Below are 12,301 nucleotides of genomic sequence, written 5' to 3'. Positions count from 1 at the left end.
AGATGGAAATCTTGTTATTCTCCCAAGATCGGAGACTGGTCAAATACGTTATCAGAAATAACAACTCTTGAATATTCTGTTCTTACACAGAACTCTTCTTCAGGTCTGCTTCTTCACACCTGAAGAAGAACTGGGTGTGAGCTTGAAAGCTTGTCTTTCTTACCGACAGAAGTTGGTCCAATAAAAGATATTACCTTCCCCACCTTGTCACTCTTATTTTGATTTAAATCAGGCTTATTTGAATCAAAATAAAGAAGCTAAAGTAACACTGGTTTAAACCAACATAAGAATGTCCACTGGTTTAACTAAATCTGTTTAAAACCACACACAAGTTAAATCAGTGCAACTTTTTCATGTGGACATGCTCTCTGTTACAGACTAATCATTACCTTTCTTGGTTTAACACTGTACAATTGCGTTTTACATACAAGCAGAGCTGCTGAATGATATTCCTAATGGGTCAGATTTTTCTAACATCTATCTCTTTGTTCTTTTTGTCTTTCATCTTTTTACTTCCGTGCTGAATTCTTTACAGAGGATTCCTCTCCTCTCTTCTCCCGAACCTTTTATTTTTCTCTTCTAGCTCTTACTCATTCTATCCATCTTTCTTCCTACAGTAGAGGCACATCAATGACTATTTATTAATAACGACATTTTAATGATTGGCTTGTTTGCATTTACTTCCTATCTATGTTTATTTGTGGGAAAAATATTTAAAATGAATCAAGATTTGATTAAAAGAAGAACAGGAGAAAAGAACACCCCCCACCCACCCACACATACTCTGCAGACATGCTTGTTTAAGCCATCACTGTCTTACCCTCACTCCATCTTGAAACTCCAGTATTCAATGTAAGGGTCATGCTGAGTCACTGACAAAGGTTAATAAGCACAATGTTGCAACAGCAAACACCCATTAGAGGAACAAAAGAGCTGTTGACAGTTAACAGTGCATAGCTAATTCTGATTAAAGGCTAGAATGTGTCTTTAAGGAACCACATGTAGTGATGGGGGGTTCAGAAAGGGTTGTGTAACAAGGAGAATTCTGGGGTTCTGGGGAAGTATATTCTGCAGCAGAAACTCTCTCACCCTTTTGCAGGATGCAGAATGCGATCCTCTCCACATAGCGACATGGACAACCCCTCTTTTGCATTTACATTAGCTCCACATTGGTTACCATTCTGAAACCTGTCAATTTGCTCCTCCAACCTTCAGCAGATCCACAGGACTCAGACATGGAGTTACTGATGATCCGCTCTATGCCAGTTTTTGGGTTGGCCTGTCTGTCCACAGGATCAGTGAGGCTGGTGGAGAGTTCTTTGTTGTGTACCCCTCAGAACGGTGTACTTAACAGCTATAATGACAGGTGTCAGAGTAGCAGCCCAGTTAGTCTGTATTCGCAAAAAGAAAAGGAGGACTTGTGGCACCTTAGAGACTAACAAATTTATTTGAGCATAAGCTTTCGTGAGCTACAGCTCATGAATGCATCCAATGAAGTGAGCTGTAGCTCATGAAAGCTTATGCTCAAATAAATTTGTTAGTCTCTAAGGTGCCACAAGTATTCCTTTTCTTTTAACAGCTATAAAACACTTACACTTTAATAACAATGTACTAATACTTTCAAGAGAAATGCAATAAGCATGAGTATTTACATTTCTTTCCAAGGAACGTGATTCCAGATTCCCTGCCACTTGATGCTGGGATGACTTGGAGTTGTCAGACACCCTGTTTTGGAGAAAGAAAATTTAGAAGCAAGACTAACATTTCTTTTCTTCCTCAGTAGTGCAACATTACTAGCAATTAGTTCAGAAAAAGGGAGGGAAAGCATTACGGTCCCTCAGGCTAACATTTTTTCAAATCACTGCTTGGAAAACTCGCCTATCAAAGCCTGTGTCCCCTGAGGGTGACAAGTCTAGTGTTTGGTGAATATATGCCCATGTGGCTGCTTTATAAATCTCCTCATTTGGGGAATGTGCAAAATGTAGCACAATGCTGTTGACCCGGTCCTGTGGGCTCTAACCAGGCAGGGGTCATATCTGAGAAGAAAGAGGCAGTAACTCTTTCAAGCTCTACTCACAAATACATTCCACCCACGTTGAGGCATGGCTCACAGTCCATTGCGCAGATATTCAAAACAGATTTGTACGTGGTCTTTGTGCTCCTTGGGCTTGTGTCTCTCTCAGTGGAGTCCAAATATACTCCACTCTGCTGGACTTCTTGTGCTTTTCTTCCCCTCATTGAAGCTCATGGACCCCCACTGAGCTTCTTGGCTGTTCCTCAAGGAACCTCAGATGCCCCATTGGGCTCGTAGGCTTCTTGGGTTTGCCCTCTCCTTTTCCCCAACTCCCAGTAGATTGTGCAGGCCTTCATAGTGTAATCCTGCGGCAAGTGCTTTGAGCAGTGAAATAGTTAATAGTTTAAATGTCAACCTTATTATCTGACTTGACATCCGTGGAAATGAATGGGACAATTCACACCTCTCAGAGCTATTGTTTCAGGTTCAGCTAATGCAGGCATCTGTTACACTTGATTCACCTTTTTTGAGGCTGTTTCCTCAACCATAATACCTAGAAACTTGCTTTAAAAAAGGGCATGGCTTCAGGAGAATAAGGCAGCATGAAAGAGGTTCTGGTATGCTGTTCTGCCACATACCAGCTTATTCTGAGTCCTGGGTTTAATTCATGTTGGTGTGTCCATGTCCTGCTGCTTGTAATAAAATATGTTCTTAATCATTCTCTTCTCTAGATTAGGCTACCTAATGAACAAGAGGGAGCCTACTGACAAATTGGGAAACTGAGGCACGAAGAAGTGGGAAACTGAGGCAGCACTGGAGAGGTCATCATTCTATGGTTCCTCCTAACATGCACACTTCTATAGAAAAGTAATCAGTTACATTTGGGATTTATCCCAAAGAATCATTGGATTAATCCTCACCAGAACTGTCAGACTGGTCTTGTACAGCAGTGTGATCAAGAAAGACAGGATTGGGTCATGTTTGGGTGGAGGCAGTGAAAAGCTGTTTTGTAGGCCCACCAAAAATGCTAATACCGATTCGCCAAAACCAAACCAAATGACAGTAAATTAAACAGCTTGCATTGAGATGATCTGGAGTGAAGGAGTGTTTCAGCATTGTGGAAAGCTCTTTTGCTGTCTTGAATTTTATTAGGTTCTTTTGAGTTTCTCTGGGATTTAAGGAAGAAAAGGCACAGGAAGGGCGTTGCACAAACTTTGTGTCCATTTTTGTGCTATGGATGCTCCCATATACACATTTTTACAGATAGATTACCTGGCAATTGCAATTACCTGCACATTTCATTTTCTATTAAGATAAATATTTCTATAACATGCCTCCTAACATACAATTAGGAGCAGCGACTCTGCTGCATAGGGCTTTCACCTTCACATGGAACACACACATGACAAAAATATGGGTAATTTTCAAACGTCATCAGAGCTTTCACATATTATTTCATTTGTGTTTCTTTCGATTTAGAAGACATAAAAGTGCCTGTACACAGGGTCTGAGTGCCCTGCCAATTGCTACAAATTATACAAACAAAATGATACAATACAATCTATTATTGTTATAATGCCATTATAACACACCATTTGGTCTGAAGGGGGGGGGGGGGGGAGCCACAAAATGACACTTTGCATAAATTATAAGAATTTCAGCAAAGCTTTCCACTGTTCAAACAAGAACAATAGCATTCTCTACATGGGAAAAACATCTGTAAGAGCCATGAGTTTGTTTCTTTTCGGCAGGAGGGCCTTGGCCATTTCAATCTATGTATGCCCTGAAAGTCATGGGTAAATTTCATGGCTCTAAAGAGAAGATGGGATTCTTTATGCAGATGGGGTTAACATTAATTTAGGCCTTGTCTACATGGCAGGCATGTCTGCAGCAAGGGAGATTTAGGTTGAATAATAGGAAAAACATTTCTAACAATAAGGATAATTAAGTACTGGAATAGGCATCCATGGAAGGTTGTAGAAACCCCATCACTGGAGGTTTTTAAGAACTGATTAGACAAACACCTGTCAGGGATGATCTAAGTTGGGGTTCCCAAACTTGATTCACAGCTTGTTCAGGGTAAGCCCTGTGCCACTTCCTGCAGCTCCCATTGGCTGGGAATGGTGAACCATGGGCACTGGGAGCTGCGAGCGGCCATACCTGCGGACGCTCAGGTAAACAAAGTGTCTCGTGGCCCCCCCAGGGGCTTACCCTGAACAAGCCAATAACCAGGTTTGGGAACCCCTAGGTATACTTGATCCTGCCTCAGCACAGGGGGCTGGACTAGATGACCTCTTGAGGTCTTTTCCAACCCTACATTTCTGTGATTCTACAATTCTATTGGAAAGGTTTTTCAGTATATTTTTCTGCTATACCTAGACCAAAATAACGTGTTGGCTTAAACTATTCCCATGTGAATCATTGAGCCCCACACAAGTCTATGGGGTTTCGTTTGGTTGGTTGGTTGGTTTGTTGTTTTTTTTCTAAATAACTGCACAGCATTTTGCGCAAATATCCCATGGTGCAATGTATTGGTGCTAAACTCTATGCATTCTGAGATGCTTCTTGCAGAGCACTGTGGGATACCTACTAGAGCCTGCTGCAATTCTGGGAGTTGGGGTCAAATTAACAAACTCCCATGATTGCTTTCCTGGTGTCCCACAATTCTTCTGTTTTTATTGATCCACAGCCATTTTCAAACTGCTGTCAGGCAGCATGAAGGAAACACTGTTGAGCCTTAAGATCTTGGCAGTCATTAGTAGGAACAGAGTGCTCCAGATGTATTAGCAGTCACAGAGCTGGATGGGTTTGGATGAGCTGGGATGCAGCCACCGAGATGCCATGCAGATACTGCTAGAGAAGGAGGAGAACGATAAAACTGAGCAGTTACTTCTGCATCCTATTTCCACGGAGTGGATTCATTTGGTGGGGTGCCACTCCTGTGCTCAGCCCACCAGCATGACAGGTGGGCTAGGGCTGTGATGCAGAACTGTGACGACCAGCTGCGGCAGCAGAACTTCAGGAAGCAGAAGTATTCCTGGAGGTCTTTGCAAAGCTCACTCCGGACTGCAGCAGCGAACACCAACAGGTGAGTTCCATCCGGGGTTGAGAAGAATGTGACCACAGCCCTCTGGAAGCTCTCCATCCTTGCCTGCAAATTCTCCACAGCTTTGAGAGGGTGAGTACAGCAGAATTAAGCCACGCTCCAGGCCTGTCCCAGGCCTACTGACTTCTACTCCATGGAATTCCTAACTTGTGTTGTATCCCCAAGGGGATTCCATAAACTCAAGGAAAAAGAGAGTGCGGCATACCACAAAGCTCTGCCTTTGATTCCGTTTGAACATACTGTGAGGTCCCTATGATAGCATGAGTGGAGAAAATGATCAGGCCCCAAGTGATCTATTTACTCTAGGGCCTACCTCTGATCTGGGCAAAGGTGTCAATATTATGGAACTGCCTGGCAACAATGTCAGTAAACTCTTCCTTTCTTGATTTTTCTCACAATGTTTTTAGTTAAATGCCAATCTGATAATCTCTCAGAAGTATCCCATCAAATATACCAGTGATTAAATGTGGGGAACAGCTGACCAAGATGAAAACAATAAGAAAAATTAGCACTGAAGGACAGGCCCAATGGTTTGGAAATCACTTACATAATGTTTTCTAGTATTCACTCACACAAGAAAGTGTCACAATTCAACACAGCTGATGTAACTAGCAGTAAGAAAAAGTCTATCTAAGCCAAGTCTGAGTGATGCTGAGGGTCTGCCCAGAAATATTCTTCAGTGTTGAAATCCTCACTCCAAGATGACCACATGTGAAAGCAGCAACAGTGAAATCAGGCCTTTGCCTTGAGAAGCATCATTACCAGTAAAGAAATATGGCTTGCATAATAAGGATCCAGTCCGACAACCCTTGTTTGTGTGAGTAGTCCTGTCTCACCCAAGCAGTCCCATTGAAATCAATGGGACTACTTGGGTGAGTAAGACTACTCTGATAAGAGCAGCTGGATCAGACCCTAAGGTGCTCAATTTCCATAATCAACTGGAAGCTGAGGATACTCCACACCTTGCAGCTCACAATCCTGATTGGGAAAAAATACAACCAAGAACTAGAAGAATGGAACTACTCTCTGACTTACTAAAAAAAACAAGAAGGCCTCCCAATTTTCTAGTGTTTGTCCACCAGATATTACCTGATTTGATCTTATCCAAAAGACAGAAGAGTCCAGTTAGGCTCTCTCTTTATGTTAAATTATTCTGACCGGAATAATAACTAGACACAAAATATCCCAGTGAATGTATGCATTGTTATAAGATACTTTTCCTCACAGATTTTAGTTCTGCTTACTTAATCATTCATGCTTTGCCCATGAATATGAAAATACCTTGATCACTATGCAGTAGGAGTCATCTTGGCACCATCTGTTTATATTTGAGATCTGAACCTTGTAAATAATAAAATGTACTTTGCTCACAAATTCATAGTTCCTAGCAAGAGAGTAGTTATAACTGATTAAAAGTACAGTATTGAAGGTATTACTGGCAGCAAAATTTTGGTCTCAGTCCACTGAAAGGATTGCTTCCTTCCCATTGTCTACCTTGTAGGAGACTAATATATAAAGTCACAGGGTCATTATCTGTATATTACTCTATTTGTACTGATAATGTGCTTGGCACTGTACAATAATCAAAATAAAGATAGGCCCTACCCTGAAGAGCAGTTCACAGCGTACTTTTAAACCTCTTCACCTTCCCTGAAGACCCCAGAACGAATGAGCCTTGTTTACAGGCCTATAGCTCTAAAAGTAATGCAGCTGGCTTTCCTCTTACCGCTAAAATAGGCATCAGAGCTCTAAAAGAAGGCAAAGAGCACCTAAGGGCATCCGTCTTTCGTAACCACAGAGCACACAAACTGGAAAGAGTTAGGTCTCCTGTATCAGGCTCCCTGGGTACACACAATTGGATGAAAATATAGCCGTGGTATAGCGGTTAAAAAAAGAAGTGAGTAAACTAACCTAAACTAAACTCCATGTTACCCAAATGAGAAGTGAGTAAGCTCACTTTACCCTTGACTACACTACTAGGGACAGTTGTGGATGTTTTAATAGAATGATCCTGTTTGATGGATCAGGATTATGTGATCTGGCCCAGGCTAATCGGGCCTCAAGAGAGGATGGAAGACAAGACTTTTTGCAGGGTTGGGGTGGGATTTTGCATGGAAGTCACTGCTTTTGAGCAACAACAGGATCTACCAAGAAGGAAGAGTCTTCCTCATCAAGAGGGACCTGAACATACGATTTATACCCCACCCTCCTAAATGGGACAGGCCCAAAGGGGAAAGCAAACTCTTATGAGCTGGGTGAAACATTATGGATTGAGTCTGAACCAACTCCAAATTGTGTGACTGAGTCCCCCATTTAAGACAGTTGTAAAAGATAGTTAAGGCGCCACACTAAAACAAAACCTAATAGAATCTGCCCAGAAACTAGCACCAGGTGAGTGGAGGGTTCGCCTGGGTCTTGTGACAAACTTGGGGAAATGTTGGGGTGGAGAGGAACACACAGAAAACTGAAATGATGGTTTGGAAGAAACCTAGAGAGAGATTTTTGGGATCAGAGTGCATGCTGAAAAGAGCACTCTCGGTGCTCTGAGCAAAAGAAACTATTTCCTGGTACTTGATTCCTTCTGTGTTTAGAGATACAGGACTTTGCACATTCTTCGTAAATAAACAAAACTTAAAGAAATATCTGACTATCACCAACTTCTACTCCCAGCTGGACACCCACAGGACCCGAAACTTTGACTAGCCAAGTAGGTTGGAAAAGGGGCAACAATAGGTTGATCATTTTAAGTGCTTTAATTCTCATAGCCAATTTTAAAATGAGGAATTAGTTGCCAAAGGAGGGAAATTTTACAGGAGGCAAAGCTGAATATGATTATTCATATCAGTGAAGTTTAGACAAGTGTATTACAAAATATCTATACAACGGAGGGGTCGAATGGAGATCTGACAACATGCTATTGGCCACCCTACACCGCATTAAAAATACCTTACATCTCTTAGGCTACCCATTAAATAACAGATAGTATGTCCTGTTAATTGTTAGTGTGTTCTGACCTTAGACTTTGACCAGGTATTTAATAACACCATCTGCTGTCTGCGTCTGCAGTACTGTTATTTTTACATATGGATTACTCTTCTGTCTTCAAAAACAAGGCTGTAATAACAGTTCTAAATGGTAGCAGAACCAAATGAGATTTAAATTACACCGTCCAAGTAAAACATGAAGGGAGAACAGAACACCAAAAATACATCATACTTATTTTACTGGCTTAAATCTAAAAATCCTAACTTGCTAGAAGGTTGATTAGCTGTAGCTCAAGTCTTGCTGTCCTTACTTGGGGAAAAGTCCTATTGTTTTGCCTGAGAGAGGACTGTGGGTGAAATTTACCCCTGTGCAGGCTGCCTGCACACATCCTGCATTACTTGAGTCCTCAAAATAGGCTGACCCTTTGGACAGAGGTGAAGTTCACCCTGGAGGATGAGCTCTTTACTCTTTATTTGCATGCCCTCCCGCTCTCACCCCGCCCAAATCAACCCAGCAAATAATATTTTAAAGAGACACTGTTGAATATTTTAGGCCACAAATAATTAATCACTTGAAATTCAAATATTCCTCCTAATTATATCTATAATGGTATTTGGTTTTTAAAAATATATGTATTTAGCTCTGAATGACCAACCTTATAAGAGCCCACATATGCAAAGGCCCCAGTCCAGCTCTCATTGAAACTGATGGGACTTTTGTCATTGCTTCCAGTCGGGGGCAGGATCAGGTGCAAAAAGAATTGTGCATTTATCTATTGCTTCAGGGTCTTATATGTAGCGTTGCCAACTCTCAATTTTATTGCATATCTCACAATATTTGGGATTTTCCTTAAAACCCAGCTCCTTGAGTGAAACATTGACCCTACTGAAGTCAATAGCAAAACTTCCCTTGACTTCAATGGGTCAGACTTTCACTCCAGAATTGTGTGATTTTTGTGAGAGTCCTTTTTTGTTTTGCTTTAATAAAAGCTGAAAGTGCCTAGCCCTTATAGTTGTGGAGAAAAGCTTGAAAACCTTAAAGGCTTAAAAAACAGAAGGCAAATTAAAAAAAAAAATCCCAAAATGATTTATTTTTTAAAGCCAATTTCATGATGTTTAGGGAACCTGAATGTTTTGTCATTGGCAATACTGCTAATCACTATAGTATCTCAGTGTGTATGCAGTGTAATAATGAATCATGCATCCTCTCTAGCTTTATTTGTGCATGAGACCTACCAAAAGTGCTTTGCCTTTTTTCCTACTGAAATGGAGAGGTTAACTTTTAAAACCAAACATATGAATCTAATCCGGAGGGTATGTAAAATATGGGGGCTGAACTATTTGACAGCATTTGAAAGATGCATGTCTTGACATGTTTTCTATTAGAAAGGATTTTAAGCATTACAATCTGTCAAATGAGGTATCTGGTTACATCTGAAAAGGGGTTCTTACCTTTTCCTCCCACTATATTCAGGAGGAAGGCATCTAGAAGTCTGATTCTGAAGCCCTAATGAACAGACACACTGACTTATTTTATAAATATGTGAAATGATGTATGTCTGTCTTTTTTCCCCTGTAGTTGCTAGTTTTGGAAGAAGAGTTGAAAAAAACCTAAGCAGATTCTTTACATATTTACTCTGCATCAAATTCTGAATCATAGAAATGTGTAAGTATATTTATGTATGTTATCTAACCTCAATTCAAATACACTAGTGGAGCACGTTATGTTGGGTTTGGCATTTATAAACAGCCTAGCTATAATTTCCATAACTGTTGTAAAATAAAATTTGTATAAATTACAAGCAATATATAAAATCTAGGCAGAATTTATTTCTAAAAATATCTGTCACTTTGTGTACCCTGCATACAATTTACCTCTTGTACATGTTCTTTTAAACCTGTTCATGGGGAGTATTACACTATCTGTGAGCAACTAGGAACTTGTACAAAGATGCAAAAAGTCTTGGACCAAGTTTCCAAACCCTGCTGACCTATTCAGCAAAAAGTCTGCCAATGCATGGAACTCTTTTAGTTCTTGTAAGCAAGCTCTCTCATCAACATGCTTCTTTCCAGCTTGTGTTGGCCTTTCCAGTATGGTCCGTTCCAAAGGAAGAGGGGCTTGAGCACATTATGTGATTCACTATAATGTATATGATATATTTTTCAAAGTTACTTAACAAAAGGTTGGACTCCTGGTGACATAGTTCTCCTTAAGCATGTACACGCACTACAGACAGCAGTTTAGACATGCTGGACTGGGATTCCAGCTCTAGCCAAGCAGGCATGATGTTCTCAAATGCTGTGGTGATCTGTTAGCTACGTAACCTTTTGACCTTGTGTTGAATGGCATTGTTTCTGATCTCACTGGGCCAATTTCACCCCGGTGTAAGTCCAATAGTTTCAGTAGAGTAACGCTATGGAGGAATGTTGACCAATGTGTTTCAGGGTTGGAGCACCCACGGAAAAAAAATTGGTGAGTACTGAGCACCCCCCGGGAAGCCTCCCTATCAGCGCCTCCCCCACCCCCCAGTGCCTCCCGCCCACCATGGCTCTGTTGTTCTGTGGCATGCAGGAGGCGCTGGGGAGAAGGGGAGGAGCAAAGGTGGGGCACGCTTAGGGGAGGAGGAGGAACTGGGCAGGAAGCTGTGGGGGGGGGTGGAACTGGGTGGGAAGAGGCGGGGCAGGGTGAGGTGGCGTGGGAAGAGGTGGGGTGGGGCCTTGGGGGAAGAGGTGAAGTGGAGGCAGGGCCTGGGACACAGCTGGGGGGAGCATCCCCTGGCACATTAGAAAGTCAGTGTCTATGCCAGCACACTAAAATGGTAAGGACCCTCGCCACTGGGATATTCTGATGTGGGTCTCTCTGTCTCTCCTGTTGAACCTGTTCCACTTTGGATAAACATTGAGTGTTGCAACACCTAAGTTCCTTTGTGGATCCGGGCCAGGGTGTATCGCGAATGAGGTGGAGGATTCCAGGAAGAGAAAAGAGTCTCATGGTGAAGACAACTGAATGCTACCCTGGAGAACTGGATTCTATCACTGCTCCTGCCACAGTTATTATGTGATGCTGGGCAAACTACTTAAAAAAAGCTTTTCACAGGTAATCACTAATTTTGTGTTCCTTATTTTCTGGGTATCCAACTTGGGACTCAAAGGTCTGCTTTGCAGAAGTGCTGAGCACTCACAGCTGCTGCTGAAGTGAATGGGAGTTGTCTTTTGAACATACGAAATGTATATGATGTTAAGTACTCAGAAAAATCAGGTACTAATTATCTCAAATTGGGCACCCAAATTTAATCTCTCTGCATCAGTACCCTCTCTGTAAAAAGGGGACACCACCACACAGGGGTGCCGGAATAGGGGAGGCCCATCGGGCCATGGCCCACCCACTTTTTACCGGCCATAAGGGCAAGCGACTGGGCAGAGGGGGTAGAGAGGAGCAAGCGGGGAGCAGGGCCTCGGGGGAAGGGGTGGTGTGAGGGAAGGGCCTTGGGGAAGGGGTGGGGCCTCGAGGGAAGGGGTGCCGCAGGAAGGATGGGGCCATGGTTTGGGCACCTGTGGCCCCCTCACCTTTAGGGATCGTCTGCCGCTCCTGACTCCCCTTCCTCACTTCACGGGGGTTTAATGTTTGTGAGGTAGTGAGATACTATAGTGGTGAGCACCATACAAAAGCCCACGACAAAATTAATAATTCTGTATTCAGAGCAGGATTTGAATAGTCTGCTGTAAATAAATCCTAGGGGCACATATGGAACAATTAGCAGAAAACAAATATTGAATAGCTGTTCATTAAGTGAATGCCCTCCATTCTATGCACTGAATAAAGCAGGGGTCCCAGGAACAGAATAGTATGTGATCATATAATTAAAGACTGTATCATAATCCATACACACAAGGAGCCAAATTAAGGTTGCACAGGCAACTTGAATTCTGGCATTTCCTATCTTTTGAATGCTTGACTTTGCAGCCTTAATAATGTTCCTTTAACAGGTGTGTGTGTGGCATAATATATAATATGGACTAAATCCCGCCCTAACTACTAATATAATACATAATATGGATAATATGGGCTAAATCCTGCTCTAGCTAGTGCAGGTGGGAGCAGAGATGCATACACTCTTTGCTCTCACCCAGAATCCTGGAGTCAGGATTCTTCTTGGCCAGTTGGGGCCTTGTGCTGTGGCGTGCACTTCATTGGGG

At 42.2% G+C, this 12,301-nt stretch overlaps 2 long non-coding RNA genes across 2 annotated transcripts in view; one reads left to right on the top strand and one right to left on the bottom strand.

Moving 5' to 3' along the window:
• The window catches only part of LOC122465313, a 43,080-nt gene extending 32,409 nt beyond the window's left edge, over positions 1–10,671 (top strand). The window contains exon 3 of the long non-coding RNA XR_006290059.1: positions 9,684–10,671. This is a non-coding gene — a long non-coding RNA (uncharacterized LOC122465313). The remainder of the gene's footprint in view (positions 1–9,683) is intronic.
• LOC119565816 overlaps positions 1–12,301 on the bottom strand; it is a 71,577-nt gene that overhangs the window by 51,523 nt on the left and 7,753 nt on the right. The window contains exon 2 of the long non-coding RNA XR_005224799.2: positions 1,653–1,725. This is a non-coding gene — a long non-coding RNA (uncharacterized LOC119565816). The remainder of the gene's footprint in view (positions 1–1,652; positions 1,726–12,301) is intronic.

Source organism: Chelonia mydas, chromosome 3, assembly GCF_015237465.2.
Source record: "Chelonia mydas isolate rCheMyd1 chromosome 3, rCheMyd1.pri.v2, whole genome shotgun sequence".
Taxonomy (NCBI): Eukaryota; Metazoa; Chordata; order Testudines; family Cheloniidae; genus Chelonia; species Chelonia mydas.
The sequence above is the reverse complement of the archived record's forward strand: the minus strand, read 5'-3'. Positions and strand labels throughout refer to the sequence as shown.